General features: G+C 32.9%; 1 protein-coding gene and 1 non-coding gene across 4 annotated transcripts in view; one reads left to right on the top strand and one right to left on the bottom strand.

The window, feature by feature from the left end:
* LOC126878330 (5-hydroxytryptamine receptor 1) overlaps nt 1-22064 on the top strand; it is a 274852-nt gene that overhangs the window by 220729 nt on the left and 32059 nt on the right. The gene's annotated exons all lie outside the window — the stretch shown is intronic.
* LOC126878405 (5S ribosomal RNA) lies at nt 5384-5502 on the bottom strand. The gene has a single exon (XR_007695668.1). It is a non-coding gene; the product is annotated as a 5S ribosomal RNA (ribosomal RNA).

Raw genomic sequence — 22064 nt, 5'->3', positions numbered from 1 at the left:
TATCATTATCTCTTATTTACACAATGTTTGCTGAGAAAACAAATTACTTCGTTGAGAATAAATCTATTATTAATAGTATTAAATAAGTATTCGAATTTATTCTCATAACACAATTATTACAGAATGCGATTAAAACCATTCAGAACATTTCCATTTCCAGAATCATTCAGTGTTATAACAATTATAACATTTACTACAATAATTTGACAAATTTCGATCAATCACTTTAGTAAAAATTGCCCTTTTTCTTGAAAATATTCCTACAAATGATAAATTATCGTGATAAATTACGCACGACATTAAAACCATTACGTTCTCATTATTAGCAATGTTATCCATTACGTGCTATCGACCCTGAAGCGAGCTTCGTTTTAACATCATTCTCTCCCTAGATATCATGATAAAAATGCGACCTTTACAGAAAAACAAATTTTTGACTATTTTGTTAATAAGTACAGTTTCAAGTGAAATAACATCGATCCATTTTCGTTGTAAAATTTTGATCTACTTCAGGAAAATTGACATACATAAACTTTAAATAATTATATAAAATACGCACAAATTGCAACTTTGATTTTCGGAAACTTAATTATAATAAAAATTGTTATTTTTCTTATGCATGGTATGATCGGATTGGATAATGAAGTTTCGTATATTTATTTTAACTCTTCATAACATTAAATATACGTAATTCACAGTAAACTGCTTCTTTAATATGCTTAATAATTAAAAAGAGACAAATACTTAATAAATGATATTAGCGGGATAAAAATGAAAAAAAAAGCGATATTTCATATATACCGATCCAATATTTGCATAAACATTGCCAGTTTAATAATGACTAACAATGTTCTCCTCTCACGAACAAACAAAAGTCTAGTCAAAGAAACTTAAATAGCCGTTAAAATCGCAACTTTCCCTCTTGTTATCCAGTGTTGCGAGTAATTCAAGGAGGATCCCACGATTTTTCACAATATCGGCAACAGGCAAAGCGATATCCCTCGCGAATGATGCGAATAATTAAGCGGCCGGATCGATTTGTCGCGGCATCGCGAGCGAGGTAGCCGCGAATATACGCGTGTGATATCGAAAAATTGATTACCGCTATCGGGGAACACGTACACAGACGGTCGAGCAACGCGAAACGATTTTAATTACGTTCGAAGCTGATGATCGCGAACGTCGCTTCCGGATAACGGGGGCTACGATGAAATAAAATTCCTCGAGCTGCATAAAGGAATCAGCGGATATCCGGGACGAGATAACGAGGTTACAAACAGAGAATCGCTATCAAAGAGATTGCAACGTTATAATTTCGATATCGCGCTGATAAATTTTTAGAAAGTCAAGCTCGCTCGTAAATTGTAAAAATCGAACCGATTTTTCGACGATTTACATTCGTACCACGTCGTAAATGGAGCTTTGAAAAGAATTATGATGGCGAAGGATGAACGTAACACACTCTGCTATTGATGGTTCTGATGTACTTTTTCTTTTCTCATTGATGTGGCACTATCTAACGTAGTTGAATTTAAACGTACGAAGATTTTTTTTTATAATCTTTTCTGTCCTTTATTTTTAGAGTTTACTTTTGGAGTGAGATTTTTGTTGAGCGGGACCGAGAAAGGAAGCTGCATGAAGTTAATTCATATTTGAATAAAACTCGTTTGTCACAATTTGTTATAAAATTGACTGCAGAATTTAGTCATTGAAGATATATTCTCCGGATAAAATAAATTACGCGAGACAATAACAGATTGAAATATTCATTTTACATTAGTTTACTCTACACTGAGCGCTATAAATGTTTCATAATACATCATATGTATAATCGATACATTATAATATAACTATAAATATTTTAGGTGACAAAAGTGTTCTATATTACATTATTTCTTAGGTCTATAAATCTGTGATTGCTTCGAACTTGCAGAAAAAACGATATTCTAAATGTATTCTAAATTAGGTAATAGTAAAATATAATTGATTCTTTACATTAAAATCAGGAAATCAAAAACGAATATATTTATCATGTTCTTCTTCTGTCTTTAAAATACCTTAGGTCCCTTGAAAATGTATAGGTATACATCTATCGTGAATCATTGTAAATTTCCAAGTTTAAATTCACATAACAAATGGAATTATTTTTCTCGTAAGATTAAAAAGATTACATTACTGTAACAAGTAACAGTTCAGTATTTGGCGGCTTTAAAATTTTTTACTATATTGCGGTCACGTCATTCAAATTTCAAGAATTTCTCCCAAATTTCTCCACACTCGAGCGATATCCTTTCTCCCAATTTATGTTTGAGGAAAAACGATGTCCGGCTTCGTACTTTTTAACGCGGAAGCTCGGTCGGATAGCGCGTGACGCGACGAAAAATTATGCGAACGTGAGCCGAAACTGGAATCATTGCCTGCAGATTTATGTAGTCGAAGGGAAGATATATCTTCACCGACCGAACTTTTTCTTCGAAGCTTGAACCAATCAACGATAAAATTGTCATGCCGATCGAAGACAGACAAAAGTAGAACTTATACTTAACTACCGTCTATTTGGTTTTGGGAAAAAATTCACTGGAAATTTAGTGAAAAGTTTCATATGTGTTAAGTAGGAAAGAAAAAATGAAAAGACAACAGCAAAAAGTAGGTCAAATTCAGATTTTTTGACACGGTAGAAAAATGTTTCAAATCATGTATTTCTTAATGCTAGAAACGTTTAAAACATTAAAATATGCTTTTTAATTTCAAGAATATTTATAATCATCGTTATAATTTTATTATACGTATATACATATATGTACAAAATTGAAAGAACCGTACGCAGTATAAAACGACGAACCTCGTACTCTCAAAATTATCACTGTTTAATATCTCTCATTTAATGTTGCTGAAGTTGAATATTATTTTTTACTGAAGTAAAAGAAGGAATGGAATAAAGTAATAATAAAATCATTTTTTCCGGATCACAAAAACATATTAACTCTTTACTCTTAGAATTGTTTGAAACAATTGACAATTGCAATTTCTCTATTTCATATTTTTTCTATATTTATTATATTTTTTCTATTCACAATAGTCTTTTTATTATTAGAAACTGCGTATTTCAAAAAAATGGTTTAACTGGTTTAAATGGTTTAAATGTTTACTGCTAGATTTTACGAACAGATCGTTCCCAAATACTTTACTGCAACTACATTTATCGCGATACGATTTAAATGTCCGATTTAATGCAAACGATAAATCATCAAACTGCTCGTCTATCAAATTTCATACTCTCAGCACTCGTTTATCGACGTAACTGCTTTCCAATTTTGCGATTAAGCAGCGCTTGCGATCGTTACTACCAGGAACGATACCATTAACGCCGGTGCAAAATTCAATTGCTTTTAAAATGTAAGAATTTTGCAATATCTAAAAGTATAAAAATTGCGAAAAGCGCTTCTTAATTTCATGAATTTTATGAAATTCAATTAATTCCCACTCTGAGTCATATGCTTCTGCTTTTTCAAAGAAAAGTAAGCTCAATGTTTGGAAACACGTTATAAAAACCGTAATCAAAATAACTTTCAACGATAATTACCGGATTTGATAGAAATACTTTTTGAACTAGATGTTTATAGTGCTTATATACAACTGTGGATATTAATTTTGAATTTTCTGACGTTTATCCCGTGCATATAAAATCGTATGAATAATATAATATAGTGCATGTGTATGCTAAACAAATATGACGAAACTCATAACTTGAAGTCGTTTTGTATTTTGTAGTACTGAAATATATGAACGCCATATCTGTATGTAACAAGTTACCAACCAGATTTATGAATTCTCGTTCCTCATCTCGATACTAACTCCGTTTTATTTTAAAAAACATATTTCACAATTATTTTTTAAACTTTCTCTCAATTCTAATTATACATATGTTTTATGCGTTCGTCTATATTTTGCGAAAACTTTGAAATTCTTCGGAATTTCAGTCAGTTAATTTATAATACATAAAATTAAATTAAAATGTTTCGAATAATAGGTTAAATGATTACAAACTCGGTAATAGAATCAGTGGAGCAAATTGATGTATCAAACTGTATCATTGAAATCTTCTATAAATTAAAAAACGAGCAAATTTTCCTCTTAAAATTAGACTCGTTTAACCCGTTGTGAGAAAAAGCACGTAGAGTTTATTGCGAAGCTTTGAATCTTATGCAACACGCAAGAAACCTTTCTCTTTAGAAAAGAAAATCTAATAAGCGGCGATATCTTTCACGAAACTCTTCTATTTTAGAAAATATAAGACAGTTTTAAATTCCATATAAAAGTAGATATCGCCGAGGTTAAAGGAAAGACGAATTTTATTTCAAGCAGTCTTAGAAGGTTTTAATTACATTTTACGCGTAAGTTATTCTTCTAATGAAATAGACCGCATCGAGGCTTAAATGGAAGCAAATCGGTAAAAGTTTCATTGGGTACATACGATGTGGAGCAACGAGCTATTGTAAGGTAAATTACGATGCATAATTAAACGATCTATCGTACACGCTTAAACTAATAAAATATTTCGCGCGCGAACAAACCTAGCTTTCCGTAAAGTAATTATAGCGTGATTATTGGCGAAAACCGATGTCAATGCGATTACGTTTGTGACCCATGATAATTCGATAATTTCCGTGTCAGAGTAAACGAAGTCTCCCGTTTAATCTAACCATCATTGTCCTTCCAAATTAATCAAACTTCAAGTATGACAAAAATTCGATTCGAATAAAATAATTAAATGATTCTGAATTGTAACTGTTTTTTTATTGAATCATTATTGGATTATTTTGAAAGTTTTTGTAAATTTTATTACATCTGATTTTATCGATCTATACTTTCTAATATATCAGCCTTATAGATTTAGTCAGGTATTTGATACATTCTTTACTGAAAAAAAAATCCATTGTATTTTTTTATCGTCGCACGAAAACACGATTTCTGATAATCTGCCAAGTTTAACCGAACACCACGCTTTTTCTCCTCGAATCGTGTCTAGTTTACATGCGGAAATTCAGTTCCGATTTTTAATAGCTACGTCCACCACGGGTATCAGATGCTACCTTCCATTTCGTTTCCACGCTCTTCACATATAGAAAACGAATATGATCGATGGGTTTCTTTCATAGAGATAGATTGTTGCTAGACTGGCAGGAAATTTTATTCATGTATACATGTATACTAGCATATCTTTTCTTGCAAAGAGATAGCTTTTCCCAAAGCTTAATTTTTCTATGCTCGATATTACGTATACGCAACGTTATACTTTATAACTTATTAACTAACTAAATAATGTGGTATGTGATTATATATTATTAGTGAAAGTAAAAAAACGTTAAGAAATGAAAAAAAAAGCCAACACTACACAGAATTCCCAAGCGGTCAACCATCTAAGTACTATCCGTGCCCAGCGCTGCTTAACTTTCGTGATCGGACGAGAACGAGTGCTTCCAACGCGGTTTGAACGTTGGCTGAAAGTATTGGTTTACGATATTGTGATACTAAATATTATACTTCAACATAATTCAATATAATTAATTAGTAATACAAAAATTGTAATGTTAAATTAATAATGAAACATTATATCACCATAGCTATAAATTGTTAAGTAATAGATTCTCTTACCTAATCAATACAAGATTGCCAGTAAAGCGAATGAAATTTTACAAAAGAATTTTAGAACGTGAACTTTATTTCTGGAAACCCAGTTTTCTTGATCGAAACCTATATTTACTGAAAGTGCTCATTGAATAGAATTCAAACGATATCAATTTTAAATTTAAGAATTTTCCCAGTCAAAGTTGTTTTGCAAAAATAGTAGCAACATTTTTCATGGCTTGCTTCGTTTTATACTGAATAATCGTAAATTGTTTGTTTGTCCTTGTTGATATTATGAGTGACAGATACTGTCTCGTAGAAATAGAAAAGTGTCAGTAGTTTGGTAGGCGTTAGGCTACGTATAGGCCAGGTATATGCGCGCGGAGGAGGCCCCGTTGCGACGCTCACAGCGGTTCCCGGGCCTCTCTCGATCGCAGCCGGGACGGTTATCGTGGAGGTTTTAGTCGGTTGGAGTCCGACACTACCACGCCGCTTTCCCGAAGCGGCCTGGCGTCCGTGCGGATTTCCTCCACGTAAAATATAAAAAAAAAAAAAAAGAAAGGCCAGATATATGTATTTTTTTAGGCGGCAGAAAGCAACCCTTGTGAAAAATAGTATTTGACAAATGAATTCGTATATTAATAACAAGGCGATGTTCCGCTACTTTCAGCACAATATGTATTTAAATAAATAATAAAGTTTATCGTCTAAATGTAAAATTTACCATGTTAAACTAAACCATAAGCTTTAAAAATACATAACTATTGGATTGGTGGATTCCTAAACTCAAAACCACTACGTACCGTGTCTATTCATCGAGTACTATCAGAAAATGCAAAAGAAGTTAAAAAGAGAATGGTTCCCAGAGGAAAAGTTTACCCGTTTCAAAAATCAAAAATTATCCGATTATCTTATTTGAATTAATTAAAAAGTTGTAAAATTATAAAAGAAAAATCCCCAAGCTACAACTCGTCACTTTTCGAATTTATATGTACAGACGATAAAACATTAAATAATTATTATCACTCGGCTTATGTTTCGTAAGATCCATTCAGAGTGTCAGTTTAATGGAACTGGAAAAAATCGCTCAGAGGTATCTTTAATTTATTCCACCCTTTTTTTAATAGCTGCAAGACAGCTCACGTCTGGTAGATTTTCCGTGTACGTGATGCACTCAGCCGAAAGACGAGCAAAAATCGTTGCGTTATCCAGCGGGGAGATAATGTCCCCTGACCGCGTGGCGGAAGTTAATCGAGCAACCACCGCTGTAACTGGAATAAAAGGTCATTAAGTGGAAACGGTTGGCAAAGAAAAACGAACACGATGAACTTCCTTTTATTACCTTCCATACGAAGTCATTCTCTACGAAAGAGCCCCACTATATCTTTCTCTCTTTCCCTCACATCCTCTTTAACAAACGCACAGCCGTTTATATGTACTTGGTCTTTATCAGTCCTTAGTCAGTCATTAAAATACTCATTCTCTCCTTGTTCCATCCTTTCTCCTTCTTCCTAGAGAAATATTCCTCTTCCTCTTGGTTATTTTAATTTTCTATCGTCTTGCGGTTTTATTACTTTTCACGCTTTTTCCAATCATTAATCGATTTCCTCCCTCTTTCGACTCTTCTCGCGCTTTTTCTTCTGATTTCTTTCTTAGTCCTTCATCTTTACCAAGTTAGGGGTCCTTAGTTAATCATTAAAATACTCATTTTCTCCCTATTCCGCTATTTCTCCTTCGTGCTAGAGTTATACAAGTTTATGCAAATATTTTAGTAATCTTCGCAAGGTGTATACTCCCAATAATACCTTGTAACTTTTATATACACTTTCAGGTACTCGTAGGAATAGGATTATAGGACTGTACTATACGCACTATATATCCGAAAAACATTGAATAACATATGGATGGTGCTATAAACACAATTACAATTAAAAACTGTATACATTTTCAGATCCAAACTTGATCAATATAATCACGATAGCCGTGTCTCGTTACAGTGCTTATAAAATTTCAAAATGTTTTATAAAATATAATACGTAAAAAATTTTTCAGCATAATCCATTGTATACTGTGTAGGTATCTTCCCCTCTTGTTTATTCTAATTTAATATCATCTCTCGGATTTTTCTTTTCCTCGCTTTCTCCTATTGATTATCAATTTCCTCTTTCTCTCAACATTTTCCACTCTCTTTCTTCTAATTTTCTTCTTTTTCACTCTCTTTCTCTTTCCGTTTTTTCGATCTTCCATCCATGTTTCTCTTCCTCCTTTATTTCTTGCCCCATTACTTTCCTCTCTTGACTACACACTTTCATTCTCTCCGCTTTTTTGTTTCACCACTCGTCAACTTTATCTGTCTCTCCACTGTCTCATTTCTCGTCACCTATGTCTTTGCATTCAACATATTTTACAATAGATTTAATGGAACCGTGCAGCTGCTGTCGTACAGCCATCAGAGAAATTCACACCATTGTAGTAATTCTCGTAAGCCCTACCTTGCTTCCTTCTTTTTCTCTCTCTTTTCATCCTTCCATAATAGAACCGCAGAACCATATTATTCCCTGGTTACACGGAATCCGTCAATATCAATCTGATGTTCGTCAATATTTCATAGCATTGATATCGAAAGCTTGGAAAATAGTCAAACAGTTTCACAGTGCCGTCAATAAGTGAGCTATTTACAGATCAAAATATTTAAATTCATTATTTGAAATATTGGTGTTAGAGCACTTGTAATTGATGCTTATCTTAAGATTGCGAATATTTATGTATCTATGCAAAACTTGTATTAAATGCAAAGCTATACAGAAATATATAAAATATCCATAATATAATACTCGTTATAATCTTTAACAAGTAAACCAATTGTCTACCTAAATGCCATGTTTTTAAAATTATTCATAAAGATATGGCTTTGGATAAATACCCGCAGCCTTCTCATCTCATAAGAGTTTCATCAATTTTCTCCGATTTTCGTTTTGTGAAGTTAACCGATTTGGCAAATAAGCGGCTGAAATAGATTTAGCAGGAAATGGCAGATTCACTATCATTGTTTCCCCATTTTCTTTTTGTTTTTACGAGCGAAAAAACGCCCATTAGGCGTGGACGGGGTGTTCATAAATCAGCAAGACAGCTATAGTATCCATAATGGCTGGATAGCGCGGTACAGTCGATATTTCGACTATCAAACGACGAAACCCTCGGTGAAAGGAAATTAAACATTCGTGATCAATACGAATGACGGATATACTGCCTTGCAAATGGATTTGTCTTTTGCCTGCTAGGCTATCAAAGCGTTGTGGTTTGTGAGTGAATTAAACATTCAATTTGGCGTTCGTATTGCCGGAATATTGTATGTACAGAAATTTTTATTCTACATAGAATGTTTTATCGATTTAGCGTTGAGGCGATTCATAACTCAAAAATGTCTTAAAAAACTTTATTATCAAAATTCACTTTACTTTTTGTGAAAGTATTCGTAATATAAATACAGTTCTCAATTTTTAAAGTTCCATTACTTTCGTGAGTTATATCAATAATTCTCAAACAAAACTTAACTTACATTAATTTTGAAATTAGATTAGTATTCATATCATTATTGGCAATTGTAAAATATATATATATATATATATATATATATATATATATATATATATTATATATTTATATTACATTTATACATATATATTATTATATTATAATATATATACATATATACATCTATTAACGTTAGAAGCCTTTCCAGCACGTTCGAAGAATCTTCTTAATCTGATTCTTAACTTAAAAACTGAAAATTCTGAAGATGAAGAGCTTGACTAATAACAAAAATAATTCTCCAAGACTTGACAATTGTAAACGCCAATCTTTTTTATTATCGCGTATCGGTTTTTAAAAAATCAATTTAATCGCATTATGATGTTCTATTATTTTACGTACTACAGTGATTAGAAGGAATGAATTTATTGTAATTTAATCTATCCATAATTTTTTAATTAAAGTACCTACGTCTTGTCGAAAGTAAGCGAGTGTTGGAATAGTCTCGTACCACAGTGTGATTCGCTATACAAAAATTCTCTTATTTAAACGTTCTTGTCTGTCTATTAACTCGGATGTTTAAAGTTCTCTACTTCCCCAATTCCCTTCGCATCCCGGTACAGATATACTTAGTTTCGTTACCAGTAGTTAAGATTAAAAGTTGCTAATTACACGAGCGAATATCTTGCGTTAGTTCGCAAGTCCCTTATTTTAAATGCTCTTACGAATTCTCAAAGTATTTGTCGCAGTCGCTTTGATCTGATCACCGTACAGAAAATTTCGAATCGAGCATTTAACGACATCCTATGAATTCCGTCCTTTATACATGCTTATAAACGCTCTGGTTGTTTCATACAAATAACATATAAAAATAATAACTATATTTTTTCAATTATTTATTCGTAATAATTATAATATAATTTTTATAAAAATATTTTTTAATGAAATAAATTTGGCAAATTTGAGGTCTACGCCTAGAGACAATGGATAAACATTGTCCTCTGGAATGTATTTATGTACACCAAGAATTGTTAGAATTCGATTTTTGTACGATAGTTGAACAGCTTCTGCGGCAGAAGATCGTAAAGAAGAGTAACGATTGTCACATCGCGACCATAAATCAGAAAGAAAGATGCGAGTATGCTGGTACACGTCGATTGAGTTTTTAATAAAGTTTTTTTATCGCTAACACCGTTATCATACGACTACATCATCGTACTAGGATCATAAGCTTTTGTCTCGACTATGTCATTCCGTTCTGACACTTTAATTTAAATATTCTAATCTTTCAGATCACTTCATGTTCACACTACATATATTATCGTATACCAAATTAACTAAATAATATACTTAAATACACTATTTAATGGACTTTCGGTTTGGTTCGGGGCGAGGGTAACACGCGGACAGAGAGCTCTGTGGGAAAAGGGAAGTGTGAAGGGAAAAAGGAGAAGGAAGCACAAAGTGACACGAAAAAGGGAAAATAAAGGATGAGAATACTAGGAGAAAGTGAAAGAAAAGCGAAAAGAAGTCAGTTGAGAGAGAGGTACAAATTAGAAAAACTAGAGGAGAAGAGGTTAGGAAGTCAAAAGCGCGGCAAATAAAGTAAGGTGGGGAAACGACAGATGGCGTCAAACAGAGGAAGACTAAGAAACGCGGGTAAAACGGGAGATAAGGCAGATTTCAAAAACACTATTTAATGTAACAAAATATACCTTCCTTTTTATAGTATTAATTCCCTCGATTTTTATACATAAAGCTCAATATTCTAATTCAATGGTAATATTTTTAAATACGATAAAATAATGTAGCAAACAATACTCTTCAATACACCATACAACATATTAAAATGAAATGATAAATGTAATACGACAGTATGCTAAGCAATATTTTTCAATATATCATACACGTACTAAAATATTCTAATAGTCGATAAACATTTCCTATAATTCCCTGATAGTTAATCGTGCTATTACACTGCATCTCAGGTACATATCCGCTAAAGTATAATCGCATTTTCATACGTGTTTTGATATATTCGGGTAATACCTCGTCTTAAAGGTCCTTCAACGACGCGATTTCATGTATTTCTAATGAGGATGCATTAAGATGTTGCTCGCGTTGGATCGCGTAGGCGTCCCTTGTCGCGTGGGCTACAGCCATCCCACGATGATATCAGGGAAACGCGAGTAGCTGCGAGCGCGCACAGTAGCTTCATACAACTGCCCTTCCTTCCGGAGATACTGGAACGCGATTCAGCTAGGAAACGTGGGAAACGAGCAACGGAATCCCATGATAATCTGTACTGATAAAACACGTGTTCAAATTGTTATATGATATCCAGGTTTCGCTCTAAATTTACTTTGTATGCAGAGAAGAATTTTGATGTAACAAGAATACGAATTATCTGTACTTACGCAACGATCCAAAATTATCTGGATATTTACTTATTTTCAACAAAATGTATCTTACGATATTATAGATGAATCGAGCTGCAGTGATTTCAATCTTTAGAATTAGATTGCGCATATTTATGTATCTTTAGAAAATTTGAAAAGTCTAGAAACGCACAGCAATAAATGCAATATAAGTAGTATGCTAAAATGTATAAAATATAGAGTATAATTCATAATGTGTAATTTTGATCACTATTTAATTTATGACACATTAACCCATATGAATTCAAGCATTCACCGCAGTTCACAGACAAGATGCGTCATTTTGATAGCAATTTCACGAAATTCAAATACACATTTTCGATTAAAGAATGTTCAGCCGCGCTTCCGATGCTCAATTTTAGGAATTGCGACTGTCGAACATCGAACAGCACGATGATATCGACGTTTTGCATGCAACGATGTGAATGTTACGCGTCGATGACGGATCATTCAGTTGGAAAAATGAAATTCACTTTGACACGCAGCTTTAGATCAGACCTCGGATTGGATGAATGGTTGTTCAACCCTCGCCAATCTGACGATGCTAAATTTATTTTCACTTTACAATCAATTAAATAATTATAACGAACAAACGAAAGCCTTAATAATGTATCGTACAAAATTAGATATATGAAAAGTATTATAACTATTTAATGTTTAGGTAAGAAATAAAATATTCTTGGTAAAATAATAGTGAAAAGTCTAGAATAGCATGTATTTCGTGCTTGCATTCAATTTGAGAGAGAAAGAGCAAATATTCCGTAAGAAATGGAAACTATTTAATATTCTAAAAACATTGTATTTCTATGGATTACAAATAACTCGATCTATTCAGTTCGTCAGTTGTTATTTTTCAATATGTTCACGAACATAAAAATTTTGTTATCGTATTCTACGCAAGGAGTTATCGTATTCTACCAAGAGTTCTTCCTGGATACTATAATTTCGCAGACCTTCTTTCTGCGATCTTTAAAAAGAGCAGTATGTAATTGCACAACATTTTCCCCAGGATTCTGTTGCTTCCAATCTTTTTCCTCCCTGATTTCTCCATGATATAGTCGGTAGAAAAGAATGGAAAGTGAAAGAAAACTGACGTGCACGCATGCAAAGGGACAAATCAAAGTGCATTCTGTGCGAGCTTTTTGTAAGGGGAACTTTCCTGACGAACTGAACAACTGAACGTAAATGAGGCGCGCATTGTTGCATAATTCATGTCCATGCAAAGGCAAAAGGAACAGGTTGGATTGTGTGCAAACAACGAAAAATCCATGTTCCTCGTTGGACGTTATCCGCTGATTTAAATTGTATTCTTAATGCATATTCACGGAATGAAATTGAAGTTTCTTTGGATCTAAATACGTGAGATTTTCATTTTACTCGAGTACTATTTTATTATATTGATAAGGGGACTGTGGATTTTTATGCATTTATGCGAGATGTAAAGATACAATAATGCGCAAAATAAAAAAAGTTTAGCACCTATTGTAGTACATATTGTATGTCTCAATTAATTTATCATGAATTACATAGTAAATATCTGTCTTAGTTACAACTCTACGAAGAAAAACAAACTGTTTTCAGGACAAAGTTAAACTATTTCAAGAGGCGCATGTAACGAAGAAAAAATCTTTTTTAATGTCACGATTTTTTCACGAAATTTCAAGGTTATCGGTATATTTACAAATGAAAACCAATATTTCTTTATCCATCAATAGATGCGTTTATGTATATTCTATACAAAATATTGAGATACTTGTGTCTGAAAATGCTATTTTAAAATGATATTTTAACCTTAATTTTGTAAAACTTAATATATAAAAAACAAGGAAAGACATAAAGTAACACTCTTTCGTTTATATTTTCCTTGTCTTTCATTCTATATTTGATGAGAGGTATGATAAACTTATTTTTCTTAAATTTTTTATGTTAATTGATTTTGTTGATGATTTTAATTTTTTTTTGTTTATTTTATCGCATATTTTACTTCAATTTACTTAATTTATTTTATTAAATAGTACAAAAGACACAGTGAAATAGGATATAATAAATTTTATGGTATGATTGTAATCCAATTATCGAAAGATCAAGATCTACAAAAGTTCCCTGGTATATTAGGAAGGAGCAGGAAATACAGTATCTTGATAAGATCTAGACACGATTGGCGACGAATACAAAAGTCGTATGACGTGACAATGGTTCGCCGGAAAATGACGAACCTTCATGGAAAGATCGATACACTCGCAGAATGAAACACAGCGAAACGTAAAACGGCGAAAGACAAATGGTAGAAAGAAAATCTAGAAAAATAAGGAACACGGAATGATATATGGTCCCTGTACATCTGCAATGTTCTTGAAAGGTGAGGATCGAAGAAACGATATCCATTTTTGAGTCAACAAAAACACGATCGTGTATAATTGATCGACGTAGAAATTTTTCTAAATCGAGTAATAAACATATCAAGAATGACAAAAATTCTAGTATTAATCCTTTACAATTTTGTTCTATCGCATATTTTATTTTTTATAATTTCTTTCATTTAATGCTATTGCTTCGTACTATATTAATATTATACCGTGTGTAAGAATTAAAAGCAGTAGTAATTTTCAATCCATGTTTCACTTTTTCAAAGATTCCCATCAAAAGAAGTTATCGATACTTTTTATGCCAACTTTTCAAATTTATAATATTAACGCTGCCACTAAATTGATATTAATGTCGCTATTGCACAAATTCGAAACCGAAAAAGAATAAATAACTGTGAACAATATTCGCGAGCGAGGATGTATGAAAGCATAGGGAAATAAAGAAATATGTCGTGTGATCGACAGATGAAACTCGAGGGATTTATGAAATTGGATTGCATGCAGAATGCAAAAGTATACAAAAGATAAAATCGAGATGAAAATTATGAGAGACCATACCGTCAATGTATCATCGAGGAAAAGTGAAATAGTATGCATTCCATACAATCCGGCCTTTTTTAATTCAATGTGTTCACTAGTTTTATAGTGAAAGTTAAAATATTCGCGATCACTTATATATAAGTAATAAGAAATATAAGTAAATAATTTTTCTAGCTGCTCCGATTGAACAATTTTTGTTAACACATTTCCATCTTTTTACCATTACAATATATGATGTTTTTTGAATTTTGAAGAATCTCTAATGTCACATTTTATTATATCACATCGGACGTGTCGTTTCAGCGTCAGTTTTGAACTAACACGCACAGAGAACATTATCAATTGCTATTCTATTATATATCTTTGTTTCAATTGTATCCCAATTAAAATACTAATACATCGTTTTAAAAATAAAATATTAACATTATAGGCGCATCAAAAGATAGAAGAAGTTTCACTTTAAAATAATTATAATATAATATAAATATATTAATATAATAATATAAAATAGTATAATATAAAATATAAACGAAATAATATAATAATATAGAACTAAAAGCACAAAATCTTTTCAGTCTAATGAGATAAGTACATTGATATTAATAAAAGTTAAAAAGTGACGGTAACAGGGGTCAAAGTTTCTTTGTTAAATTCTTTCCATCTCCGACAGCTCTTACTTCATCAGCGTTAATTAAAATCTCAAGAATCGCCCGGTTACCTTTTCTCTTTTTTCCCTCGAGAAACACATCTATTTAGCGTCGTGTTCTCCTTAAAAGTTTCCAATTTCCAAGACTTGCTCAAAAAAAAGTTGTCGCAAAAATCGCCGCTCGAACTCTCGTTTCGAACGGCGACAACGACCAACTGTCTCGATATCACCGGTTAAGACAAAATTTAATCAAGGCTCGTGCACACCAACGCGACGCTTCGACTTCAATTTGTTCGGGACAAGACTAGCTTCGACAATACCTTTGTCCGAGCGTTAAAAGATGGCAACGGAGCTTGTATAACGTATAATTGATAATTAAATATAATTAAATAAAGGAAAATTGTTGGCCCTGACGAATTGAAACGGACAACGAAATCGATAATGTAAACTACTGGTAATTTTATAAAACATCCAAAATTTCTTGTAACGTTGGCGTTCAATTCTTTTACGAATTAATTTTGTTCTTTTTGCTCGTGTGATTACGTAGACATGTACGAGCAATTTTAATTCAATTAAATTGCGTTTTTGGCGGTAGTTCGTTAATGTGGATTCTACCAATGAATATAATATGATTTTAATCTACCATAAAAATAATATTCAGAAATTGTATTTTACTTTTACTTTGCTTTATTTTTCATATAAACAAAACTTTTATTCATATAATCAAAATTTTTATTTAAGCAATAAATCTAGTAACACTTAATTTCTGTATAAAATTCTGTTGCGTTAACATTATTAAATATACGTGGTTTCTACTACAGTTTATAATACAATTTTAATCTGCCATAATGATAATATTTGAAGAAATGTTGGTTTTTATCGCGATAACAAAATTTTACGTACACAATTTCAATTTTTATAGTACATGTAACACAAATATGCGTGAGTGTCTTCCTACGAGGATTCTAATGATTTTCACGTGACAAAATGAAACATAACAATTCGCAAAATTAAAAGTAGCTCAAGTGTACAGTCTCGTGAATATTTTATTGAAATCCTTCGAAACTGTAATGTATGTGACCTTTGCGTGTATCGACATCTGCGTGTCTCATACACAGGCTATTAAATTCAACACCGAACAATCTGGTATTTAGCTCGCGTTATATAAGGATTTCACGTGTTCGTTAAAAAAGAATTCTGGCAAAGCATTGTTTAACAACAATTACATGCAAATCCCGTTGCATAAGCGACTAATTACAATTTTTCATGAATGTACGAGTAGGAACAACTGAAACAATCAGTGGTTGCGAAAAAAAACGTTAGCATTGAAATTAACGTCTTAATTTGTAGCATTTTGTTGTGTATTATGGTTATTATTTTACACGAGGTATGCGGCAAAAATCAAATAAAATTCGCATTACAGATATAAATGGAATATTTCATTTACGTGAAGATTATAATGGTAAAAATAATATTTAAAATATGAGATTGAACAGACAGTAAATGTGGTTGGTATAAATCACACCCCAGATGCGTTTATTTATTTTCATTTATTACCAGACATATATAAATATAGATATCGAAATTTCATTGAAAACGTATTTTTGACATCGGCATTATAAAATATTTGTTTTATAACTATATAAAATATCAAAAGTGTAATATTATTATATTTATCGCCTAAAAAAATTTTCTACCTGGTTCCCATCTTTTTAATTATGCTCATAAAACTATAAATTTGCACAGATATCCGCAATCTACTTATAAACACTCAACCTGTCAAATAAACTTGCATATTTACACCTTGTTATGTTACATAATTCATTATCATGCAATTATCTGCATTTCTTCCATAACCCATTACACTCAGAACATTTCAAAACTTCGTTCAACTTTTCTTTTCACCGGTTCCGGAATCAACTTCATTTCAACTCTTCTAGGGAACGAGCGGCTAAAAATAACTAGCGTAATTGCGTCAGTGTCAATCAAGTCGGCTATCGGCAACCAAAGCCACGCGATCGACTCGAAATCCCTCGAGTAAGCCAGCCAAGAAAGGAGAAAGATTCGCAGGAATATCCCCAAAGGCGAATTTATTCGCGAACACAAATTGTCGATGCTGTCGTTTCCCGACAACGCTGAGAATCTCCCAACGAATCCTAACGCTACATTGGGATTAATTTTCACCCATCTTCTATCAATTTTTCTCCGGCTTGGAAGAGGATCGTAACTCCTGATTTCTGGCCAGAATAGCCTTAATGCTCTGAACTGGATGTTTCACCGAGCATCAGCCTTCTAGGATTGCGTTTTATCGCGATGATCTAAAATATATCGACCATACTTGCTTACGCTGTCAACGTTTTAGCGTTCCTCCTTTGGAAAATTATTTATTGTCAAGGTTCGCATTCTTCAGCCTCGTGTCGTTAGCCTTCTCCTAAAGAAAATCCCTAAATCGGTGATTTTAGTGATCGTAAACTTTTTTCAGGTTCTATTGACTAGACTAAGTGTTATTATGGAGTCTTGAAATAGCTCAATTGTTACGACTAGACTGTAAATGTTTACGCAACGTACATATTTTTTTGAATACAATCAAAGAAGTAAAACCTAAATAAAGATTTACTTCGTATTCTAAATATTATAATGAATAGCTCGCTTCGGATATTTCGTATGTTTTTGTATATTATAAGCAGTCGATAGATTCTTGCATATTCAAATATCCTATAAATTTATAAATATCTGCACAAACGTCTTAAGAAGTAAAAACATTTAAAATAATATCAAGAACCATAGAAAGATCAGATTACCGTTTAGTAAAAAGCTTAAGACTAAAGTTAAAGCGCAGGACTGTAAGTTAATTTATATTTATAATTATTTATAAATATTTATAATAATGCGTTTACACCACATTTGCACATCACTTCGCTACTTGCAATTAATGGGATCTTAATACGTTACTTCTCAATTACTTTGTAGAATACTATAAAACGCTTCCAATCTAACGATCTTCAAATTGATCTTCGTTTATTGGGTTCTGAATGAATGATCACGTGATTGGATCGATGAACTGAAAGAGACATTTATCGTAGACCTCTGTGGACCGGAAGAAGATTAAACGATATTGCTAATACGCGTAGCACGCACCATGTGTTGAAAGATCATGGTGTATGTCGAAAAAGCTGAACGTAATCACGCGACGGGATATTGTGTAGGAGTGGTTGCGGTTTGGGGTGGAACGAAGGATGTGGAGAATAAACGTGAAAATGAGGGTGAATACGTAGTTGAGGACGAGATACATAGGTGGTTTGGGTGATTAGGGGATTACGTGTTTGATTGATAATTCGTTATTCTTCTTTGCGGTTGAAAGATAGATTTATGATAAAACGTGGTGTTGAAATTAAATACGTAATTTTTTATAGTAATGTTTTTAATTTTAACAAGACAGAATGATTGCGCCTGAATTAATCCCAGTCAATAGTCTACAATTGCTCACAAAAGTATTTGGACACTTGTCATTGTGTATGTTATATAAAATCTTATGAAATTCCATTAGCATAATGAAACACGACTGTCAGAATGGTATTAATAAAATTTGAAAACCAATCTGGAAATGTAAACAAAAATTAGCAGATATTTACTGCATACGTACATTCAGTAAAAAATTAGTATACAGTATGAATAACTATCTTAATCATACAATAGATGTTAAAGATAATTCCAATGAATATTTAGTTTCAGAGAAATTATAACAGAGTGACTTAATAACTTGAAACCTAAGGTAAATTTTACTTCATCAAATTTAAAGCATTACAATTTTTTGAAAATAAAATTTTTATATATGTACATTATACACCGTGTATCAAATGATCTTTATTTCAAATTACGAAACATTTGTTGCTTCACTGATATAATGATTCATGCAGATTGTTTTATAACTATTATACAGCACAAGGACACACACAATTGCAGGAGGGCATGAGGTATGGCCACAAGTTTAATGACGTGTGTAATTTAATTGCAGAGTTAACACGAAAAGTTAATCTGAATTCCTACGATTCTGAGGAATTTCGTGACTGCAGTCGTGGTTCCATTTTCGGGCATTTCCTCCTTCGTAATTAACTCCTTTGTCTTTGCTCAAAGAGCTTCGCCACATTTAACACGTAAACATTATTTACTTTACAAGAATGTATATGTTGTATTTTGCTATACTACAAAATATCGTAGATCGTTTGACTTAGATAAAATGTTATTCGATAAAGCTAGATATATTTTAAAAACATCACAGATTCGATACTTTATGACGTAGTATATTTAAAATAAAATTCAATTTTTTTTGTTTTGTACATTTTAACTCCCTTTTATATCTCTATTTTTCCGATTTCATTTTACTTGCTTTTCAGTGTTCTATTATATTTTATCCATATACCATTATACTAGAATTAAGTTACTAAAGTTCTAGATTAAGGTAAAAAGGTGCAATTAATTTTAATTTGCCTTTTCACAAGCAAAAAAACCTGCTCATAGAAAGTTAAATTATCAAGTAAAAAATTATGTGGTAGCACAGAAATCGGGTTAAATTCTAACAATATTATATTTTTCATAATTATTATTTATCACGTTCATAAGGTTCTTTAAATTATTTGAATTAAAAAATGTGTTCCTGGCTTTTCTACTCTTTTATACTCGTTACTTCTTTCAATTAACAACATTTTAACATTAACAAGCTCCTCTTACTTGTTTTCACGTTCCTGCTCTTTTATCATCAAAATTCAGATAGCTTTTACGAATATTTTTTAACTGCACACCCGCCCACGTTATTATTGTCTAAAAATGCTATAAAGCAATATGGTTGTCATTTTATTTCGTACTATAAATTTTCTTTTCCGCATTATACTTGCGCGTGTCAAATACAATTTTATCAAAGAATTAAATTGGAATTTACGATTAGTTTGTCGTATCATACATGCTCCTGATTTTACTTCCATAACTAAACAGATTTACACGCATAGAAAGTATTAACAAGTCAAGAGTCCAAAATTACAATTACCATTAATCAGCTCGTAGCATGTAAAACGTTCCAAAATCAACTCAGAAACTGGTACCAACACAGCGGCCACACAACTCTCCTAATTCCCGACCTAGTTCACACAGAAATTCTTGATGCAACCAACCCACCACCACCTCACATCGCTAATTACTTTAGACCGAAGGCCCACTAAGAAATTCATCAGCCGTTACTAAAAATAATAGCCGTACACGAATCTTTTTACCGCGACACCCTCTGACCCTTGACCTGTCACGCGAAAATGAAGAAACGTCGCAAGAATAACTTGTCGACCTTGGCAAATTCGTTTCTACCGCCTCTTCCGTCGAGAGACGTATTCCTCTGGTTTCGTGGTACCTTCGAAAGCTCACGATAGCTCGGCAAAGTTATTAATAGTGAAACGGGAACGTCGCTACGACGAAGATGGATAACAATAAGGAAAAAGACAAGAACAGGTTTGAAGGGTAAGAAGGAAGAAATTCGTGCGGAGGATAGACGAAGGGAAAAAGCGAAGGAATAGCTAATGGAGATGCTCGAGAGTGGCGTCGAGTTAATAGCGAGTGCGGTGGAGCGAACCGAAGGCCGACCTGGAAGGGGTTGAAATATTAAATTAAACGAGCCACGTTGGCTCGACTTCGCTACCTTCTATTCTACGTCGAGCTCGCGATTCGTCGCCGGATACTATACGAGACCAGGCCCGGGTGGAAACACGGTCCGAGGGACCGTTTTTTTCATCGTCAAGATTAATGCTTCCTTTGACGATTCAACGTGCCACGCGCGTTACCAAACACGTGCGGAGGTTGGCGATCGCGAACCTTGCCGTTTGGAACGGGTTCAAGGTCGAATTTACCACCCGTTGTTGGCTTCCGAAAGAAAACACCGTTTCGGGAATTTGCAGTAGCGTTTCCGAGAGGATGCATGGATCGCATTGTCCACGGAATCTGTATCTGATTCTCCGAATGAAAAATGCGATACGTGTCTGTGTTGTTCGGAAGGCACGCTCAGATTTATGGATACAGGTCGAAGGGAGGGTGACTCCGAAACCAGAACGAGGCGAAAGGGACTGCATCGTGATTTGACTGCCTCGTTTGTCTGCTTTTTCGTGCTGTTGGTTTGCGCTCGATGAAAAGACAGTTCGAATAGAGCGGGAGATTTATCTATGAGGTAAAGTTTTCTTCGATTGAACAGTATAATTTACAGTAGTTGTTTTCATATCAAGTACAGTAGAACGCTCCTTATCCGCATACCCATTATTCGAATAGCCTAATATCCGAACATTCGCAGCAACGAATGCTCTTTTCCGTTTCAAATATGTACATAGTTTATTAGTGTTTATATAAGATGTATTCATTCCTTTATTCGATCGAGTGAATTCTGATGATTAGAATCTAGTATGAAACTAATGACATTTTATGAAAACAAAATACGACATAATTAGAAAACTCGGAAGTGTAAAACTCGGAAATTAGTAAAAATACGTGGTGTTGGAAAAGCCACAATCATAAACATTAAGAAGCAAAAACATGATACGGAGAATTATCTAAAGCAGACAGGACCCTCTGCTGCTGACAACGGTGGAAAAGCCTTAAATATACTAATGTAATAAAATGATTTCGTTGCGATAAAGACGATAATGATTACGATTGTACACAAATGGAAACAACAAACGAGAGTGGTAATGAACAGGTGCCTTCTCATGCCGAACGTTAAAATTTAATCTTAAAGTTAAGATAAATAATCTGTGGAAGACACAATGTTTATGTTGAAATAATATTTGGTAATATTTATTAAACAGAATTACAAAACCAAATGTATTTAAAATATAAGTGAGTGATATGGTATAATTAACAAAGTGTGCAGGTAAAGAATTTATGGAT

This window comes from Bombus huntii, chromosome 2 (genome assembly GCF_024542735.1).
Source record: "Bombus huntii isolate Logan2020A chromosome 2, iyBomHunt1.1, whole genome shotgun sequence".
NCBI classification, from domain to species: Eukaryota; Metazoa; Arthropoda; class Insecta; order Hymenoptera; family Apidae; genus Bombus; species Bombus huntii.
The sequence above is the reverse complement of the archived record's forward strand: the minus strand, read 5'-3'. Positions and strand labels throughout refer to the sequence as shown.